This window comes from Mesocricetus auratus, unplaced genomic scaffold (assembly GCF_017639785.1).
Source record: "Mesocricetus auratus isolate SY011 unplaced genomic scaffold, BCM_Maur_2.0 Super-Scaffold_6730, whole genome shotgun sequence".
Taxonomy (NCBI): domain Eukaryota; kingdom Metazoa; phylum Chordata; class Mammalia; order Rodentia; family Cricetidae; genus Mesocricetus; species Mesocricetus auratus.
Genome location: NW_024429184.1, coordinates 68,851,694 through 68,873,066, shown reverse-complemented (window position 1 = coordinate 68,873,066; position 21,373 = coordinate 68,851,694).

Sequence of the window (21,373 nt, the reverse complement as noted above, 5' to 3'; positions counted from 1 at the left end):
GTGCTGGGACTATGGGCATGAGCCACCATACCTAAAAACACTCTTAAAATATTTATGGTGACATGTTACTACATTTTTATGTGTGTGTTCTTCTGACCACAACACTGACAGAAGAAACTTAAATGAGAAAAATCTTACTTTGGAAACAACCAGTGTCCAAGAACTTCAGTCCATCGTGTCAGTAAAGGAATGGCAAAGAAGTTCAGTTCATGACAGTAGGAGCTAGGCAGAGGTAGCTTACAACATATCTTACGATAAAGCAAAAAGGGTGAGGAGGCATATGCTGGTTCATGCGTGCTGCTTACTCTCTCCCTGTTCTCTCTTTACTCTTCCAAGACTCCAAAGCTGACAGACAGCACTTACCCCAGAGCAGATCTCTGCCAATCAGTTACTTTTCTCTATAGATACCCTCACATGCAAACTCAAAGGCAAACTTCAAGCTCCTCTGTGATTCTTAATCAAGTCAAGGTGGCATTGAATATTATTAATGCACATAGTTCTAGTTCCATAAATTACCCATTTCCCCTTGTGTTACTGTTGTCCCACATTTTGTATCTACATTTCTAAACCTCTCAAGACACAGCTATTATTATTTGTCTTTAAAATGTGCTTCAATTTTTCAAGAATTTTATACAGTGTATTTTGACCATGTTTACGTAAACGTTCACCCATACCTCCTTATCCATCCACCCTCAACTTTGGGTATTTTTTACTTTTATATTTCTAAAATTTATTTATTTTTATTTTATGTGTACAAGTATGTGTCTGTACAAACGTCTGTGTGCCACTTATATACCTACTCCTGGTGGAGGCCCTAAGAGATCTTCAGATCCTCTAGTAGTAGAGTATCAGATGGTTTTAAGCTGCCATGTGAGTACTGGGAATTGAACCAGGGTCTTCTGTAAGAGTAGCAAGTACTCTTTACCACTGAGTGATCTCTCCAGCCCCTTCTTTTTCATTTTATTTTAATAACTGATGAAATCCAATTTGTGCTGGCCTAATACTCATGAATATGGGGCCATTCCTAGAAAAGTAACTCTACCCTTCCAAAGAGACCCAGTGTCCCTATGTCCTCAGGCGGAATGTGAATCTCCACCTACTCTAGTCTAGAATGTTGGCTCTCTTGATATTATACAGGCAAGCACAGCTGCTGTGAGTTCATTGTTATGTCTGTAAGACACTGTTTTGATCTCATTCTCACAGACTTCTGGCTCTTACAATATTTCTACTCCCTTTTCCACAATAGACCCTGAGGCTTGAAAATGGAGTGTAATATAGGTGTTCTATTGGTGTCTGAGATCTCATCTGACACCCATTTCCTGCATTTGACCAGTTGTGAGTTATTCTATTAAAGACCATCTACTACACAAAGAAATATCACTGATGAGGTCTGAGGACTCTAACTGTAGTTAGAGACAGGTGAATTCAGAGGGATCACTGATGCTATGTAGATTTAACAAAATAATAGTTCTGTGTTCATATCAGGGGTCTATAAGTACCCCACCTGAGGGTTCTTGGCCAAATTTATAGGATGGCCATATGCTTACAGTCCTCAAATGCCAGCAGAAAGAAATTGGTTGCCCCCATGATATGCATGACACTATTTCACAAAGGGGCATATCTTGCTATTGCTGGTCAATAGTGGAGTTTACAGCATTTGTTAATACTGTTGATTACCTCCTCCCCACCAAATAGCCTGAACATTACCTTACAGTACAAGGAAATAGTATTATTTTTTCAACAGTCAATTTTATTCTGTTTAAGTGAACATTCATATTTTCTAAGGTCCTACTCTGAGCTTTCGATCTCCTGCCCCAGATAGGCTTACAATCTGGCAAATTGTAAGGAGAGTGAGTCTTATATGTTTTTAGATTAGCCAAGAAGAAAAGGAAATTTACTTACCATTATTTTCTGGTAATAGTAACTCACTGTATGTACATTTGTGGGCACTCTTGCATAAGCACCACTTAATAAATAACACAGATATTCTACATTGTTTACTTTTAACTCTACTCATACAAAGTAAAGGACCCCAGTCTCTGAAAATACTTCAACATAGTAGTCCTTCCTCAAAGACTTCACTCTATTTTATACTATCAAAAAGCAATTTGAGAAAAAAAAACAATTCAAATATAAAGATCTGGAGGAAATAAAATAACAGAAGCCTGAATTTTAATATAGACAAAAGTATTGCCAAAACCATGAGAGCAACACAAGAGAACAAGTAAAACAATGATACCCTTAGCCTCTGACTTGGAAAGACCTAGAATTGGACACTAATATTTTTCTTGCCATGTGTGGTGGTTGAAAGAGAATGGCCTCCATTAGTTCATATATTTGAAAGAATAGGAGGTGTGGCCTTGGAGGAAGTGTGTTACTGGGGATTTCAAAAAGCTGATTCTGAACCCAGTGTCTCTGTCTTCCTGTTGCTTGTGGATCCAGATATAGAAATACAAGATACTTCCCCAGCATTGCCTCCATGCCACCATGCTTCCTGCTAAGATGGCAATGGATTAAACCTGTGAAACTGTCAGTCAGCCTCAACTAATGGTTTTCTCTTATAAGAGTGCTGTGGCCTTGGTGCCTCTTCACAGAAATCTAATTAAGATATCATGGAAGGGGGCCTCGGATAGCATTTATCCCTGGCATACAAATGGTATTTGGGTGCCCATTCACATTGAGGAATACTCTCTCAGTCTGAACACATGGAGGAAGGGCCTAGGCCATGCCCTGGATGAAATGACAGACTCTGGAGATCCTCCATGGAGGGCCTCAACCTCCCTGGGGAGTAGAGTGGGGATGGGGTTGTCTGGGGGGATTGGTGGGAGTGTGGAGGAGGAGAGAAAGGAGAGGGAGTTGGGATTGAGATGTGACGAAAGCTTGTTTCTAATTTAAATAAGTAATAAATAGATAGATAGCCAGATAAATAAATAAATGAATGAATATCATGGAAGAATTTTAACAAAATTGCTGGCACTAAGCAAAACTCCTCTACACAAACTTTAGTCTGGTCAGGAAAGCTGTGCTCTGCAGAGCCTAGACAGACATGGTTTTTCCATACATGCCAATGTGTGTAATAAGCATAGGGATTAGGAGTACACATGGTTGTGTACACAGTTCTATGCTTTATATCTCTTTTATAAAGGAGAAGGAAATGTCTAAAAATTCACACCGTAGCTCCTGCATCTTCATGAAAGTTGCTTCCTGCCTGGAAATTAGCTATTGACCTTTCCCCAGAGAAACCTACAAATGGGTGGTCCAGAAATAATGGCTCCCAGACTAGTTTCAATATTGTGACAATTTTCCTTCCTTGGCCTCGTTAAAAAACCCTGTTAGCTGGCAAAATTAACATTGATTTGGGCACAAAGAGGAAATGGCAAGAGAGCTGAGATGAAGAAGAAAATTAAATATGGTGCTTGATAAATTTAAAAACAAAAAAATATAAAACATATGAAAACCACAGTTTTGGTTATAGAGATTAGAAATGGGAAATCCTAGAAAGAAAACAGAGAGAAATAAAAACTTCACATAAATGGTGACTCAAAGATAAACATAATCAGCATACTCATAGACTATGCAAAAAGATCAAAGTGACCCTTAAATATAAAGGTAAAGAATACCCTCCATAAATTTAAGAAAGAGCATTCCTTCAGTTATTCACTCATTCATTTGTGTGATTGAACCCATGGCAACACACATGACAAGCACATCTCTTCATTGACTTACATGGCTGCTGGCTAAAAGGAGTCTTTGTTTAGGAAAGCTTTCAGGTATCAAACACTTGAAAGGACATTTTAGATATTTAGATCCAGGAAATGTGACCCTTAAAAGGAAAATAGGAGCATTTTCAGATACAATCTCACAGACATAGACTATTGCAGAATCTGCACAAGAACCAGAAAGTGGGACTGAAGTGTTTCCTACATTCATGGCAAACGAAACTAACTCACAAATAAATAAAAACTACCAAAAGTGAACACATTTAGAAACCTGATAAATGTACAAATTAGAAGGTAATTTTACAGTAATAAAATGTAGGATGTGCATTGGATATCAAATGGATATATAGATTTGTTCACTAAATGGTTTTGAAGAACATTAATAAAACATATTATTAGATATTAAAAAATGAAGAAAAACATTAAAGTGAGGATCACCATTTCATGCTATGGCCCTTGTATTCCAAGTAAACAAACTGTAAGTAGAGATAAAAGAAAATAATAATGTAATTATTAAAGTCGAAATCTTTCTCACTCATTAATATTGTTTCAAAACAGTTATTCACATGAAGCCCCTGCTTGTGAATGTCACCTTATTCAGACAGTATCTTTGTGCTTGCAAAAATCATTATGAGGAGGCCAAACTGCATTATCCAGGAGTTCCAGTAGCTCTTGAGACATGCAGACAAGAAGATTAGAACACAGAGCCAGGAGTAATGATGAAGGCAGAGACTATAGTGATGGAGTTACAAATCAGTGGATACTGTGAGAGACAAAATAAATTCATTTTTGCATTAAGTTACAAAGGTTTCTATAATGTGTTACCACAATGACTTCATGAAACTCTATGTGGGATTTCAACCACACATTATACTAACTGAATTTTCCTGTAGCTCATGGGTGAACTATGGGAGTTGAGTTTACTGATGTGTCAGCACAGATGGTCTCAGAACACATTATTTTGGAGTTAGCATGGTTCTAGGAGGTCTCTGAAAGTGTGAGACAAAGAGAGGATGATTTAGATGTGTTATTTATAAGCAGACATCCACCAGTCACTTATTCTCAACACTGAATACCTGTGAGTCTGCAGTTACTGATGAACACACAAAAACAAGAAGATTTTGGTTTGGGCTTTGTTTTTGTTTTTGTTTTTCAGATTCAAGTACTCAAGTAAAAGACTACCTGCCAAATCCCTGTTAGACAAGAAAAAGAAAACAGTAATTCAGCTATGAAACATAATGAGGGAAAGAGTATTGAAAAATTAGCTTAGAAATATACCTAACAGTCACTATAGACCTCCACTATCAATAACCACAAATCTGAGTGAGTACAGAGAATCTCATTTCTGGTTACTTGATGATAACATTTAAATTTCTACTTTCCAACAAAAAATAAGACATACAAAAGGATATACCACACTTTTGTTAATTTTTGTTGTATGGGGATGGGTGTTTTGCTTTCTTGTATGTCTGTGTACCTTATGTGTGCAGTGACTGAAGAGGTCAGGGAGGGTTTCAGATTCTCTGGAACTGAAGTTACAGTTAGTTTTGAACCACATTTGGATGCTCAGAATAGAACTAGAGTCCTCTGGAAGTGCACTCTGCACTCTTAACTGCTAAGCCAACTCTTTGGCCCCATATCACTCTTGAAAAGATAAAAATGGGATGAAACTCTAATGAGTGGTTCCCTGGGCTGTAGGTGATCAACCAAGCAATTTGTCTAGCATGTATCAACCTATTTCAACTCAAAGTGTATTCTACCATGTAAAGCTAAACATTTGAACATTTATAAACAGCTACATCAGAAATTAATTATTTAAAAATATAAACTGTTCATTATGAATATAAATACACCAAGCACTTTTATTATATATAAAGTATCTCCATTATATATTGATAAAACAATTTTTCTTAATACCAGATAATGTTTATTGCTAATTTATTTTTAAGTTTCATTAATTGAAATAGTGCTTACATATTTTGGGACTAAAATGTGATGTTTTGATCCATTAAGGATTAATAAGATAAAGCATCTACCAAATATGTCAAATTTGTATTATTTCATTTTATAGCAAGACATTTAAAAACTACTGCTAGCAATTTTGAATCTATGTTATAACAAATCATAGTTTCCATGCTTTGCAGTAGAACCAAAAGTGTAATTCCTATCAAATGTATTATCATCATTTTTATACACTCTTCTCTCAATTTCCTCTGATAAAAATCACTCAATTGTGTACTTTTGTACATAGGGTTTATTCAGATTCCACATATAATAGGAATCATGAAACATTTAACTTTCTGTACTTACCTCATTGGGCAAAGCATTTGTTAGTTTCATTCATATCTTCTCAAATGATAGATATTAATTCCTTTTGTGGTCAGAAAAATGTTGTAATGTGTATATGTCTGACCTTTTCTTTATCAATTTTTCCATTGGTGGACATGTAGGCTGGATCTAGACAGCATCTACTGTGCATAATTTTGCAGTGAACATGGGACAACACTGTCTCTGAAGAATACTGACTTCAGTATCTCTACAATGGATGTGCTCATTTACAATCCAGAGAATCCTTCTTTGTGTACTCAATACCTTGTTACTTTGTCTTTTTTATTAGAACAATCTTAATAGCTATGAGGAAACATCAATCCTTCTTAATTTGCTAATTATTTATCCATTTATGTTTTTATTTCATGTTCCTGAGTGTTTTGTCTGTATATATGCCATAAGAAATATGCCATAAGAGAGCATCAGGTTCCCTAGGACCAGAGTCACAAAATGTATAAACCACCACCATGTGGATGTTAGGAACACAAACAAGGTCCTCTGCAAGAGCAGCAAGTGCGCTTAACCATTGATCCATCTCTCCAACACCAATATTTCTTAGCTTATTTAACTTCAGAACAAGAAACTATAACAATATTCCAAAAGAAAGATAGGAACAGTTCACTGTAATCTCTGTAACACATGGAAGTGAAATATATGTCAACAATGAGTTTTTTTCTGGAATTGCTGATTTATAGTTTAGTTATGACATGTATACAAACTCTGAATTTTATGTTTACTTTGCTATTGACATGTGAAGCAAGCTTGTTTTTAACATAAATTTAAAAAAGGAAGAAAGAAAGATATTAAAAAAAGAAAAGTCACAAATAAAAAAATTAAAAAAGAATGTAAAACAATTCTGGTTTTTAGTCTAGAAAAACTGTAAGGAGTAAGTGTAATACTGAATGGATAAGAAACTTTTAAAGGGTTTTATTTTTGTTGTTGTTTTTAACACTGTGTGTCAATATACAATATTGAAAGTTAGACTTTGAACAGGTAATACTTTGGAAATTTTAAAGCAGCTAACTACAGTTATTATTTATTTTAAAAGCATGGTGAAGGGGCCACGAAGTAGGATTAGTGGTTAAGATGGTTTGTTGCTCTTGCAGAGGACTAGAGTCTGGTTTCCAGTACCCACATCAATGTCTCGCAACTGCCTGAATCTCCAGAGGATCTATCCCCCTTTCTGGCCTCTGAAGGCTCACACAAACATGCAACATATGCACATATTTGTAAATAAAATATTAAAATTAAATATTTTAAGGTATAATTAATACTCCAACAGCACAGAATGAATAGTATCATAAAATTACTTTATTATAAACAAAGGTAAGAATACAACTTTAAAAACTAAAAAGAGATAGAATAAATAGAAAACAAAGGGTGATAAATTTAAAACGAACAGTATCAATAGTTGACTGAAATACAGCTGCTTTAAAGACTTCAGTAGAGCAAAAGATATTCTCAGGTTAGAAATAAATAGTGTTATATTCTGTCTATGAACAACACAAACTAAAATTAAAGGGAACTGTAGTTTAAAATTAAATATTCAGAAGAAATTAAACATTCATTTAATAACTAGTCAGAGCCAACTTAGTAACTCATATAAAGTCCACTTCCTAATAAGGGAACTACCATGGATTGAGATTTTTATTAACCATGATGAAAATATGAGCCAAATTTACTAATTGAAAATAAACATAAAGAAAAAAAAACTAAGGTAGAAAACGAGGCACCACCAACCACCTGCCTATTGATGTTTATGGACTACAAACTGTAGTGCATAGTTCTTTCCAGGCACACATGGGACTTTCACCTTGTAGACAACAGTCAGTGTGAAGTGAAAATCAAGTGTCAAACCAGTTAAAATAACATAAAATACGTTGTCTCCCATTAGGGAAAAGTGTGTTGTGAAAACCATCAGAGTAGCAAACTCAATAACAAAAAGATACACGGAAAATTTTTAAGCAATTGGATATTAAATATCTCTGTAACATCTCTTAGGGTTCAGAGAAACCTCATGTAGTAAAGCAAAATATATCGCTACCTCCACAAACAAAATGCCCAACTGATGTGACAAGTGTGATCTAGCTAAAGCAGTGATTAAAACACTGTGTAGCACAGTGTAGCATGATGGTGCTACTCACCTTGGAAGTATAAGCCTCTTTCAGGCCAGGAACTGCTGCTTCTTTCTATTCAATAGGCTTTTACAGAGGAGTCAATACAAAAGAAGAAAAAAGAAATAAAGGAAAAATCATCAAAGGAAGAAACAGAAAACGAACAGAGAAAACTTTAAAAATACAAGTTGGTCCTTGGAACAGACACTAAAATTGCTAACACCTCTAATTATACAGATGCCACCATCTCAGAGCTCTGTCATAGAAGGCAAAACAAGGAGACGGTGCCCAAACACCAAAGTGGCCCACTTGAAGGAAAGAAGAAATTCCTGGGACTGTACCAACTTCTGAAGGAATTCTTTTTGTTATTATTATTATTTTAATTTTAAATAGCTTGTTTTACATGTCAATCCCAGTTCCCACTCACTCCCCTCCTCCTGCACCCTCCCACCATCCCCCCCAGCCTCCCACTCTATAGCCATTTCCTTCCACATAGGGGGTATCTAGAGTCTGTCATTTCACTGGGGGCAGGGTCCAGACACTCCCCTAAGTGTCCAGGCTGAGAGAGCATCCCTCTTTGTGTTATGGACACATGATGTTTTCTTGTATGCCAGGGATAAACACTGATCCACTGACCAGGGCCCCATAGGTTGCCCAGGCCTCCTCACTGACTTTCACATTTGGGGGTCTGGATCAGTCCCATGCTGGCCTCCCAACTGTAGGTCTGGGGTCCAAGAGCTCTCCCCTGTTCAGATCAGCTGTCTCTGCTGGTTTTGCCAGCCCATTCTTTGCCAGTTTGCTCATCGCTCCTCTCTCTCTGTCACTGGGTTCCTTGGGTTCAGTTCAGTGTTTAACTGTGGGTGTTTGCCTCTGCTTCCATCAGTCACAGGATGAAGGCTACAGGATGGTTATAGACATCAAGTTCATTATCATGAATGGGCATTCCAGGTGGTCTCTCCACTATTGCTTAGCTTGCCAATTGGTGTCATCCCTTTAGATCACTAGAGGTCACACTGGTGCCTGATCTGTCTGAAGGAATTCAAGCAAAGAAGAATCTGATTGGCCCAATATCCATTAAAAAATGATGGCATTATAGTAGAACACCATCAAATCCTCAGGGAAATACAGGCAGGAACTAGGAAGAGGGACAACAGGCATTTTCATTATGTCAAAGCTACATTACTGTGACACACACAGGTAACAGTCCTAGAGAGAAAGACAACTACAGACTAAATTCTCTCATCAAGAAAACAGCAAAACTCTTGTCAAAACATTAACACACTCAAGTTTTCATACATACCTTTGGACGTCTTGAGAACAATTATCTCTGTTAATTTACAGTGTTTTCCTACCAGTGAAGGTGAAATTTTGTTAAAAACTATTATCTGAATTAACTGAGATGGTTTCATTTTTCTCTTTTGGATTAATAACCTGCTAATTTAGAATGACTGAAGTTTTTTTCATTTCCTTCTTTCTTTTTTTTTTCTTCCTTTATTTCTTTCTAAGTTGAAACAATCTTGCCTTTCTAAGACAGACCTGGTTTGGCTATATTTCTTTACTTTAAAAATAACAAATACAAGCCGGGTGGTGGTGGCACACGCCTTTAATCCCAGCACTCGGGGGCAGAGACAGGCAGATCTCTGTGAGTTCGAGGCCAGCCTGGTCTACAAAGCTAGTTCCAGGACAGCCTCCAAAACAATACAGAGAAACCCTGTCTCGAAAAAACAAAACAAAACAAAAAAAGAGGCTGGGATTCAGACCATATGCAGAATACATATTTGATGATGGACATTCATGAAGACACAGTTTTCACTACTTCTTCACTATAATGGCTAAAACTAAAGATTGCTAATGAAAGTGCTGAAGACTTCACAAAGTGTATAGTATTGATGGGAATGTAAAATGCTACAGCAGGATTTCTAATTAAGATAAAGCATACACTTTCTACAGAATTCAGAAATACTTCTCCAATATGTGTAGCTAAAATAAAGAAAACACATGTCTACATAATGACCAATATATTGATGTTTCTAGCATCTTTCTTCAAAATAGTCAAAAATCTTGGAAAAAGTTTGCATGTTCTATAGTCTGTAAATGAATGAGAAAAAAATGTGTTAAGCCACTAATCAGGAAGAAATGGCGGAACCTTTTGACACATGTTATCACATGAATTAATCATCAAAGCATTATAGAAAATGAAAGAAGGCAGTAATAAATGCTATATATTCTTTGTGTCATTCCATTTTGTTAGATTCCTATACCACAATGAAGTGGCCTAAGGTATTCATTTTAGCTTATATTTTGGAGGATCTAGGGACGGGATGTTTGGTCCTATTTTTCTGGGTGTTTCTTAGAGAGAAAGAGCACATAGGAGGTGAAACAAACTTGCTTACACCATCAACCAGAGAGCAAAGAATGGGGGGGTAGGGTTCCTTAGAGATCATACCTCCAGAGAAGTGGTTGCAAAGAGCTGGGAGCAAGGGGGGAAACACTGCAAAGAAATACAAAGTAATTTTCAGTTTGTTAGAAATGTTCTGTATCCTGACTGCAATAGTGATGACTCATCAGGCTTTATGGTTATAAATAAAGTGTTTCACTATATAAATTAAACCTGAGTCTTGCCAAAATGTAAAAAAGTGTAGAACCAATAATCTACTATGAGTATGAAACAGTGCAACAAAAGACTACTCATTGTAATAAAAAAGAATGTAGAAAATTAAAAACTGAATGGATAATGAAGAAAATTGTGTTATATTTCTAGAAAAAAACAATTTCATTAGCTATCTCAAGAAACAGAAGCAACATAAAGATCAAGATTGTGTGGTAATATTTAGAACTAGAAAGAAGATATTTAAGAAAAAGCCAGAAGGAGACTTGGTGCAATAAAAATAGAAGGATGCAATGAAAATAGTAGGAAAGCCACTTAAAAACCTGAGTCAAAAGGTACATTCAATGCTAATTACTAAGTCAAAAAAAAAACACATTCAGTACTAAATACTCAGTCAAATGTGCATTAAATGCTAAATTGAAGTGCTTGCTATGCATATCTGAGGACTTAGAGTTCTGATTCCCATAACCCACACCAAAACTAGACACAATTGTGGATGCCTGCACTACTAGCACTGGAAAGTTTGAGACAGATGATCCTTGTGCTCTATAGTCATCCAGACTAGCTGGTGAGTGAGTTACAGGTTCAATGAGACACATCTTGAAAATAAAGTAGAGTGGTAGAAAAGGACACCCAATGGTGAACTCTGGGCTCTGCAGGTATATGCATGAGTGCGCACGCACACACAGACACACAGACACACAGACACACACACACACACACACACAAACACACACACACGGGGAGGGAGGCGAGAAAGAGAGAATATATAATCCAGTCTACTCACAGAGTAGAAAAATTGTGTGTAAATCAAATGTTCAACAAAGAGCTTCTATTCAGGATATATTTTGTGAAAATCTCTGAAATCTCAGCATAGGATCCACTTAGAAAGCCAAGAAAATTCTGAACAAACATTTTATGAAAGAAAGTATCAAGAAAAGGATATAAGCATATGAAAAGATGTTCAACAGCATCATTCCTTGGAAAAATGCAAATGAAAACCACACAGAGACAGCACTGCACAATTACTACTGTCGTACCACGGGTGAGAAAAACAAACCTTAATAAGCTGAGATCTTGGCAAGGATACACCGCAGCAGAGACCGTCATTGTTAACTGCAGTGCAAAAATGGTACAGTGATTATCTAAAAACTAATTAGAAATTTCTTATAATACTAAACATACAGTTACAATAACATATAGTAGTTTCAATCAGCTTTTTATTTCAGAGAAAATAAAATTTGCATCATCTTGAATATTGCATGTGAATAGTCATAGCATTTTTCACACCAACCCAAGTTCACTTTAGTGGGTGAATATTTCAAATGTGTTACATCAAAATGACTGAATATAATATTACAAGGAGAGAAATGAACTACTGACACAGGTAAGCCATGGATCATTGTTATATGCTGTTGTCAATGAAAGAATGCCATGTACCATCATGTTAGTATAATATTCCAGGGATGGTGAGGATCTATGATAAGAAGACAAAGAGGGCCAGGTGCCCAGGTGAGCGATGACAGTGTTGGGTTCAGAGACAAGGGAATGCGAGATGTCTTGAGGTGACAGAACTGATAATGCCTGTGGTAGTGGCTCTACTCTATGTATATGTTTAAAATAATATCTAAACATAAAATAACTTTCACTATTTCTATTTCTACTAGAGTGTACAAGTTGGAAGAAATTGATTATTAACAGTTGTCTATAATAGACATTCTTAGAAATTTTAACAAAACTTTAATTCTTTCTAAATTTTTATATGTATTTTTATCTCAGAACTCAGTTTCCAAATCAAACAATCTCAAACTAAGTTGGAAGATCTAAATATACACTGAGGAGAGAAACGAATTCAGATTTTTAAAATTAATTTTTATGTAAATTAAAAAACAATTTTATTTTACATACCAACCCTAGTTCCCTATCCCTCCCACTCTTCCACCCCCCAATATCTCCCACCCCAATCCACTCCTCAGAGAGGGTAAGGACTCCCATGGGGTATCACCAAAGTCTGTCACATCTTTTGGGGCAGTACCTAGGCCACCCCCCTCTGCAGGAAATGGGATAAATATTGATTCCACTGCCAGACTGCCCAGGTGTCCCAACTGACACCCATATTCAGGGGGCCTGGTTCGGTCTTATAAAGGTTCCTCAGCTGTCAGTCTAGAGTCTGTGAGCTTCCACTTGCCCAGGTCATCTGTTTCTGTGGGTTTGCCCATCATGGTCTTGATCCTTTTGCTCATCACTCTACCTTCTCTACCACTGAATTCCAGGAGTCCAGCTCAGCGTTTAGCTGTGAATCTCTCCTTCTGCTTCCAGCAGCTACTGGATGAAGCCTCTATGATGGCATTTAAGGTAGTCATCAATCTTTTTATAGGGGAAGCCTCTCCACTATTGCTTAGATTCTTAGATGGGGTCATCCTTGTGGATCCCTGGAGATTTCCCTAGTGCCAGATTTCTCGTTAAGTCTATAATGACTCCCTGTATTAAAGTAACTCTTCCCTTGCTCTCCTCTGTTCTTCCCCCAACTCTACCTTCCTAATCCCTAATATTCTCCAACACCCTCCTCCCAAGAAGGGGAAAGGGACAAGATCTCCTGAGTAAATTGGGAACATGGGGTGAAGGGAGAGGGGGGCAGCACAAATTTAGCTTTAAAAACATGAGAACTAAGTATCTCAGGTAAAAGTGAGGGTGAGCCAATATTGCATTAAGAGATCACCTGGTGTCAGAGTATATGGCAGGCATGGTTTAAGGATGCAATCATGGCTTCTGTGATAAGAAGACAGACATTTACAGGTGTACTCCCAAGAAGATTAGAGAGTGACTTCTATTTTTGTTTGTTTTCTGCTCTTAGAACTTACGAATCATACATGGTAGATCCGTCAAGAAAATGATAGGATAGATTTTTATCCAGTGCACCTTTGCAAAGTGTGTAAATTTTATGCACGTGAGATCTTACACTGTTCATCTCTTTGATTTACAGTGTATGATTTGCGTCAGGCTGTCTTAAAGTAACTCTCCTCATGACCTGTACAGATGGGAGACATATCAAGATGGGGGCTTTTGGGGGATTCAATAATGACTGGCCAAAAACTCTCCAAGTCGGCAAGCAGTAACTGGCCTTTGTGAATGGCTTTCTAGCTCCACACATTGTAAGAAGGGTCCACTCGTAGACACACATATCTCAGTATAATATGAAGTAGTGATGAATTTAGCCTTTTTTAGTATGCCTTGTAAAATCAATGTATCACCACAGATGGCATCTGGAATCCTGGTGTGTAGGAGGACATTACAAAATTATTACAGGAGTCTGAAAGGAGCCTGGAAACCATGTGCTTGGTCTGATTACTTGAATCAAATATGTTTGACTAATAATAGGACAGATGATTTATCAAATATCTGAAAATTCCTTTAACATTGATTATCAATGTTATTCAAATTACACTTTCCTTATTGTGAGAGTAAAGAAAATACATTTCTTTTCAATGAATTTACTGTGATAAGCTCAAAACTACCATTGTAGGACTTGTAAATCATGACAACATAATTATTTCAACTCTTTCTTATAACATATAGAGGTATGTCTAATATCTTGAAGATATTTTATACTTGGACTAGCATGCTTAAAGTATTTTAAAGATCATATGAAATTGAACTTTAGAGATACTCCTTAATCAAAATGAGGGTCAACAATATGATTAGTCATAAGGATATTAGACACTAGCATCGCCATAGCACAGTGACCTCTGAGCTAGTGGAGGCCACAGGATCTAGGGTTCCTTGCAGAAAACATGAACAAGACCATACTTAAGTGCCTCACCAGTTCCTTACTCTGTTTTCTTCACATTACTTGGGTCTTTGCTCTAGTTCAATAGACAGACTGTTTCAGGAAAAGAAGAATGTTCTATTAAGAGGTCATTAACCTGAATGTCAAATAAGCACATTTATATTTTATTTGTTGTAGGCGTATTACAAAGATGATGAGACATTTTTTCAAGAGAGTGTTGAGGAGTTTCATGTCTAAGCCTTACTGTGGTTTACCACAGAGGTCAAAAGTCACTGACATTTTCAGGATCTCACAGGAAACTTCTCTATCAGGCAATAATAGAGAGGGTGCAGCCTGTGGGGTCCTAACTGCAAGAGTGGGAACCTCCAAAATCTTGCTCTGATGATGCTGTTGTAAACATGAGTATTGGGTAATATTATTTTAAATAGGTAAAGCTGTGTTCCATTTATTTATGGTGTGGAATATTTAACTGTGTAAAGGTATGTTGCATTTATTTGTGCTGCATTTATTTAATCATGTAAAGATGTGTTGCATTTGTTTCACCTTGCCTACCTAAGGGATTTGATTGGTCTAATGAAAAGCTGAACAGATAATAGCTAGGCAGGAGAGGGATAGGTGGAGCTGGTGTGTGCAAAGAATCAATAGGAGGAGAAATCTAGGCAAAAGAAAGAGAAGGGAGAAAAAGAGAAACAAGGAAAGAAACACATGCCCAGGGCCAGAAGCTAGGCAGTCACCAGACAGACAGACAGCAGAAGCAATGAAAGTAAGATATACATAAGGAAAGAAAGGTAAAATGCCCCAAGGCAAAACATAAGTAAAGAGAAACAGAAATAAATAAGAGCTAAGATAAGGCCAATCCTTCATATCTAATAAGAAGTTTCCCTGTTCTGATTTGGGAGCTGGTTTGTGGCCTAAAAGAAAAAGCCTGCTACACATGGGTTCCATATTTTATTTGAATTGGCCATAATTTTAATGTCAAAGAATGCTGTAGCATGGCTCAGCACATCACAGAGTACATCAGTGACCTAGAGTTGCCTTACTCTGCTCATTGTTAGCAGCTGCATGAGGTCAGTGAGGAATGGAGTTACATGCCTACAGAATGTGGTAATGGTAGTTTTGATACCATGGATTTTGAATGATGAAGGAGAATGGTGATTTAGGAAATTGGGTATTTTGAGTTTCCCAGGTGCCAAAAGCTAATTCCATCTCAAACAGAGACAGAAGGACCATGCCTCTCTTAGATAAACAAAGATATCATGCTCAGGTGGTACTCACAGGTGGCACTTACTGAGAGTATTAAGGCAGTACCTTATGGTCCTGGGCTAGGGGAGGCAGTCACAGGAGTGGACAAAGAAGCTACTGTAGATGATAAATGATGCTTTTTTTCATTTTCCTCAGTGTTGTTTGATGCAGAGCCAGAATATGGATGCTGATGATAATTCTTCTGAATTTGTCCATAATACAAGCTAGTGCAGGGACTTGAGCAGATCAAATTAAATCACAATGTTGTAGCAGAAATATGACATATATTGCACATAACTGTTATGATATAGAATATAGAGTGGCTAAAATATGAGACATAGGTTCTCAATCTAAAACCAGAAAGGGAATTGTAATTCTGAGGTCTAGGGCTGATTTCCATCTTCTCTCAAGCCAAAAGCCCGTGGAACACGTCACCAGCTTCTACCATGAAATGCACTCAGACATTCTCTTATGATAAGTTATATAATAAAATGTTTATATGTTAACTCTAAGGATTGGAGTTAACAGCCTGGATGTGAAACCAGCATGGGCTTTGGTTACCTGTGAGTTTAGACTTAGCTTCTACCCAACAAATATGAGATCAAGGAGCAGGCTTACTGCTTTGTCTATTAAATGACTGTGTTCACAGTAACCACCATTGAGCCAAAACACCAACTAAAGTTGTTATCAGACAAATTTTCATCACTGTGACAAAATATCTGAGGAAAAGAAACTACTGAGGAGAAAGATTTATTTTGGTTCATCATTACAGTTGTTTCAGACTATTACTATGGACCAGCACATGAAAGGCAAAAAGCAGAGCATACAATGATGGTTAGAAGGCACAAAGAGAATATATTTAAAAGGAGACTTGCCCCTTTCCCCGACTTTGATCCACAGTACATGGGATGGGAATACACATAATTGAGACAGCCCATACCCCCTTAGATGAGACTCTCAGGAAATGTGTTAGTGTTCTACTACAAAGGTTCTACTCAATCACATTGTCAATCAAGTTATCACAAGTCCTTACCTTGCCAGTGCCACACCTAAACACAACTCTTTAATTCTGTTTGACTTTAAAAATATTTTTAGATTATAACTATTTCTTCCTTCCCTTACCTCCCACCAAACCCTACAGTATACTCCCCTTGCTATCTTTCAAATACTAGGTCTCTTTTTTTCTCTGTGTGTATATGTGTGTATGTATGTATGTATGTATGTATGTATGTATACCTATATATGTATACAGATTCCTAAATATAACATGCTCAGTTTGTATAATGTTACCTTATATATGTTTTTAGAACTGACTTTTCAATATTGGGTAATCAATTGATGTGCTCCTCCACAAGGAAGACTATTTCTCAGCATTCTTTTGTTGCCTGTAGATCTTTGTGTAGGTTTGAAGCCTCATGGGCTTCTCCATGTCCATTTTGCCATGTCCATCGGTGTCATCCTTATCCATTCCTGTTTATGATGTCATGTTGGTGAGACCTTTGGGTTATAGCTTCTTATGTTACCAAAATACGCAATCTCAGAATGTCTCTGTGATCTTCCATCTCATATAATCTTCTGTGCCCATTGGATTGTTAGTTTGCTCTGCTCCTTTTGGCATATCTTCTGGCAGCCTGAAAGTTAGTTCTTAAGGAGAGGCTTTAAGGTAAGATTCAGCTCTGGGGCCTTTGGATAGTGTCTCTGGAGTTCATGGTGTCTTCAACAATAGGGACATACCATTTACCTCTGGGGGTCAACCAAAGGCTGTACATTTTGGAAATCTCTTGGACAGCCCCAATCAACAATTCCAAAGAGAGCTGCTGGCATTTGGGTTCTCATGAAATTGTCCTTGGCTCTTAGGTGTGAAGATGATGAGTTCATTAAAACTATAGATGTATATTTATACAGAGAATTGTGTCTTCTACTTTTTACGGTAAATATTTAATAGTGTGATTCATTATAGCTTTCATAGACATACTTAGTGTTACTTTATGTTCCTACCTCTGTAAAGAGTCATCCTTATCCCATTCCCCCTATCAGATCACTTGTTCCCTTTACCATCTTTAATCCTTACACATCTCTTAAACCATAGCATGCTTTAGGCATCCAATAGGCTAATTCCCACCTCATAATGCAAAATTGATTCAGTTCATCTCCACGGGTCCCAACAATCTTAACACTTCTAACATTGTTCAAAAGTCTAAGTTGATACTCCCGTTTAAGAACTGAAGAGATAAATTGTGGTACCTGGGCCACAAACAAATCCAAGGAATCAGGAAAAGAAAGACCAGATACCCAGCCTTTATTGCCAGTAGAGAGAAAGAGTATGTGTGTGTGTCTTTATTGCAAGTGCTAAGAGGTCTCTTCCTTGTAGGAGGGAACAGTCTTATATACAGGCTTATAGCACAGTGGAAAAACCCCAGGTGGAAGAAAATGTGTTTTCCTCGTGCTAGATATTGATGTGGGGTAATGCGGGGGCAGTAATCCAGGACTAGCAAACAGGATGCACCTGTGGTGATCAGCTGACAACAACTCAGAGACCCTGTGGGGGCTAGGCCCCAACAATAAATGCCTAAATATAAATCCTTACAAAATCAAAACCGAGTAACATACTTCAAAGACCCTATGGAACAGAGTGATAGATAAGAGAATAGCCACAAAGAAGCAGACCAAAGAAAACCAAAACTTAAAAGGGCAAACAATAAATGTTGCAACTTCACATGCATAGCATATGGGGCCTATGGTGTTCAGGATGTGAGCCATCAGGACTGAGTAACCCCACCCTCATGGACTTGTTATTTGGATCATCTACGAACTTTCTCTGAAGCTGGTTCTGCTCACTGTCTGTGGATTTCCTTGGCACACATTCTTTATTATTGGAGTCCTCACCTTCCTCAGGTCTACATCATAACTTTGACTTTATATTCCCTCCTTCACATGTGTATAAAGATAACATTAGGTTCTGCTCTCAGCTAAAGGTGTAGCTGGGGCACTGTAGACTCCTGATGGAATAGTCTTTGGGAGAAGAGACAACTAAACATGGAGAAAGACTAACCCAGGCCTCAACTTGGAAAGGGGTCATGAGGCTCTGTTCTACAAAGCAAAACAAAAACAAAACAAAACAAAATCTTTCTGATTATGTAGATGTAGGACTTTTGTACTCCTGAGTCCGTGATGGGTAAGGTCTAGATACTGTTTATAATCCCTCATGGCTTCCTCATTTTCTCCAAATAGCAAAGTGTTTGACCTTTTAAAACCATGTTGATCTCTTTAACAATATAAAACTTTATGCATGCTTCTTTTATAAGCAAGGTTTTCAAATCTCTCTATTTTATTTTGTTCATAATTCTCATGTAAACTTGAATAAAAACCCCCAGCAATATAACTTGATCAGCCTAAATGCTGCCATTCTGCCTGTAAATCTCCTTTACCAAATTAATACATCTATCACATTCAAAATAAAACTTATGTGTGCTCTTAGGCTATGGATAAAATCTGGACAGATTATTTGCCACAGTGTAATATTAATTATTTCTAGTCCAATTCTGAAGAGAGTCCCCATTCCCTTCTGAAACCTCCAAAGACAGGCTGTCATTGAGTACATGCCTGATAGCATACTAGTCTTCTGAATTTCCACCAATATTTCCCACTGAGTTCCATTTGCAGCATTCTAAACTATTCTCTTTGGCTTCTTCATATATTCCATCAGTCCCATGGGTTTAAGAATGATATGATTAATTAGTCTTGATGGTACCAATTGTCTATGTTAGTGAAACATTTAATTGCTGTAGAAAAATGCTAGAGCTTAAACAAAAGTAGGAACATGTATTTACTCATATTTCAGTCTATGATAGTAAGGAGGGAATAAGAACAGTACATTTCAGGGAAATTTTAAAACAGGAGAGAGAGAGAGAGAGAGAGAGAGAGAGAGAGAGAGAGAGAGAGAGAGAGAGGCTACATCAACAAAGCATAGTTTTGTCTCCCTACCTTTTATTTCCTCTATGCCCAAATTCCACAGCAAAGTCTTTAACTATTAGATAATCTATTAGAAACACCTTAATAGACACACCAGAAATAACTTTTACTTGTTTCCTAGGTATATCTGATCAAATTCACCACCAAAGTTAAGTATCACCATTAACTTTCCTAAAGACCATTGCATTATCCACCCATAGTCTATTACCTTGTTGTCAGATACATCTCTGATATATTCCAGCTACAGTTTCAGTTTTTTGATGTCTTTATATAATGTTAGGGGTATCTCTGAAGAATACTTCCACCCATCCCACAGATCCCTATGACTGATTTCCCACTAAATTTCTTATTCCCTCTTTATTAATCATAGAATTTTTGCTCATACAATATGATCTGAATACAGTGTTCCTTCCCTCTACTCCTCCAAGTTCCTCATCACCTCCCTCCACTCCTTTCTGTCTCTCATTCGAAAAGAACAGGCTTCTAAGAGATTAAAAAACAAAATTAACAAAATAAAATATAAGATAAAATGAAATCCATCATATCAAAGACAGACAAGAAAAGTCAACAGAAAAAAAAGAGGCCCAAGGAAGGCACAAGAATCAGAGATCTCTCTTACTCTCATTATCAGGAAAGCCATAAAGTAACTAAACTGAAAGTTGTAGTATATGTGCAGAGGAAGTGGAGCAGACTCTTGCAGGCTCTCTGTATACTGAGGCAGTCTCTGTGAGTTCATATCAGTTTGATCATGCAGATTTATAAGGCCTTCTTCTCCTAGTTTGCCCTTCACTTTTGAGTGGTTGCCTGAGCTCTGAGGGGAGGGATTTGTTGGAAACATCATTTTTAGGGTTGTTTCCCCCAACGTCTCCTTCTCTGTAATATTTCATTGTATTTTTCCAATCTGATTCAAGAGGAATTTTCTCTGGTGATCACTGAATGAAACGCTGATCTATGAGTACAACACAATATGAGGAGTCATTTTATCATGATTTTTGTTTTGTTTGTTTTGGACCAGTAATATTTAGTTTTACTCTAGGTCTCTGGCTATCATCAATGTCAGGTTTGGGTTCTGTCTTATGGGGCAGGCAGAGTAACCTTGTAGATCAAAGTTTTGGGGCTGGATTGTGGCTCACATTTCTCTTTTGGTAGCCTGCAGAGTACCTTCCCATACAAAAAGCACTAGAATATAGGTTTTTGTAAGCATGTAAGTTTGTTAACTCTCTGTTTCTGTTGTTGATGATGTTCAACTTTAAACACTGATTGTCTGATGGGATGCAGGAAATTGTTTTCAATTTTCTTGTACCAGTTGAGACTTTCTTTGTATATTAGTATGTGCTCAATTTTGGAGAAAGTTCTTTGAGGTGGAGAGAAGAAAGTATATTCTTTTGTGTTTCGGTGAAATGTTCTGTAAATAACTGTTAGGTGAATTTGGTTTATAGCGTCTGTTATTGCTAGCATTTGTCTGTTTAGTTTTTGTCTAGGTAACCGGCCTGTTGGTATGAGTTGGGTATTGAGGTCTCCCATTATCAATGTGTGATGGGGTGACTTAGCTGTAGTAGATTTTCCTTTACAAATGTGGGTTCCCTTGTACTTGAGGAATAGA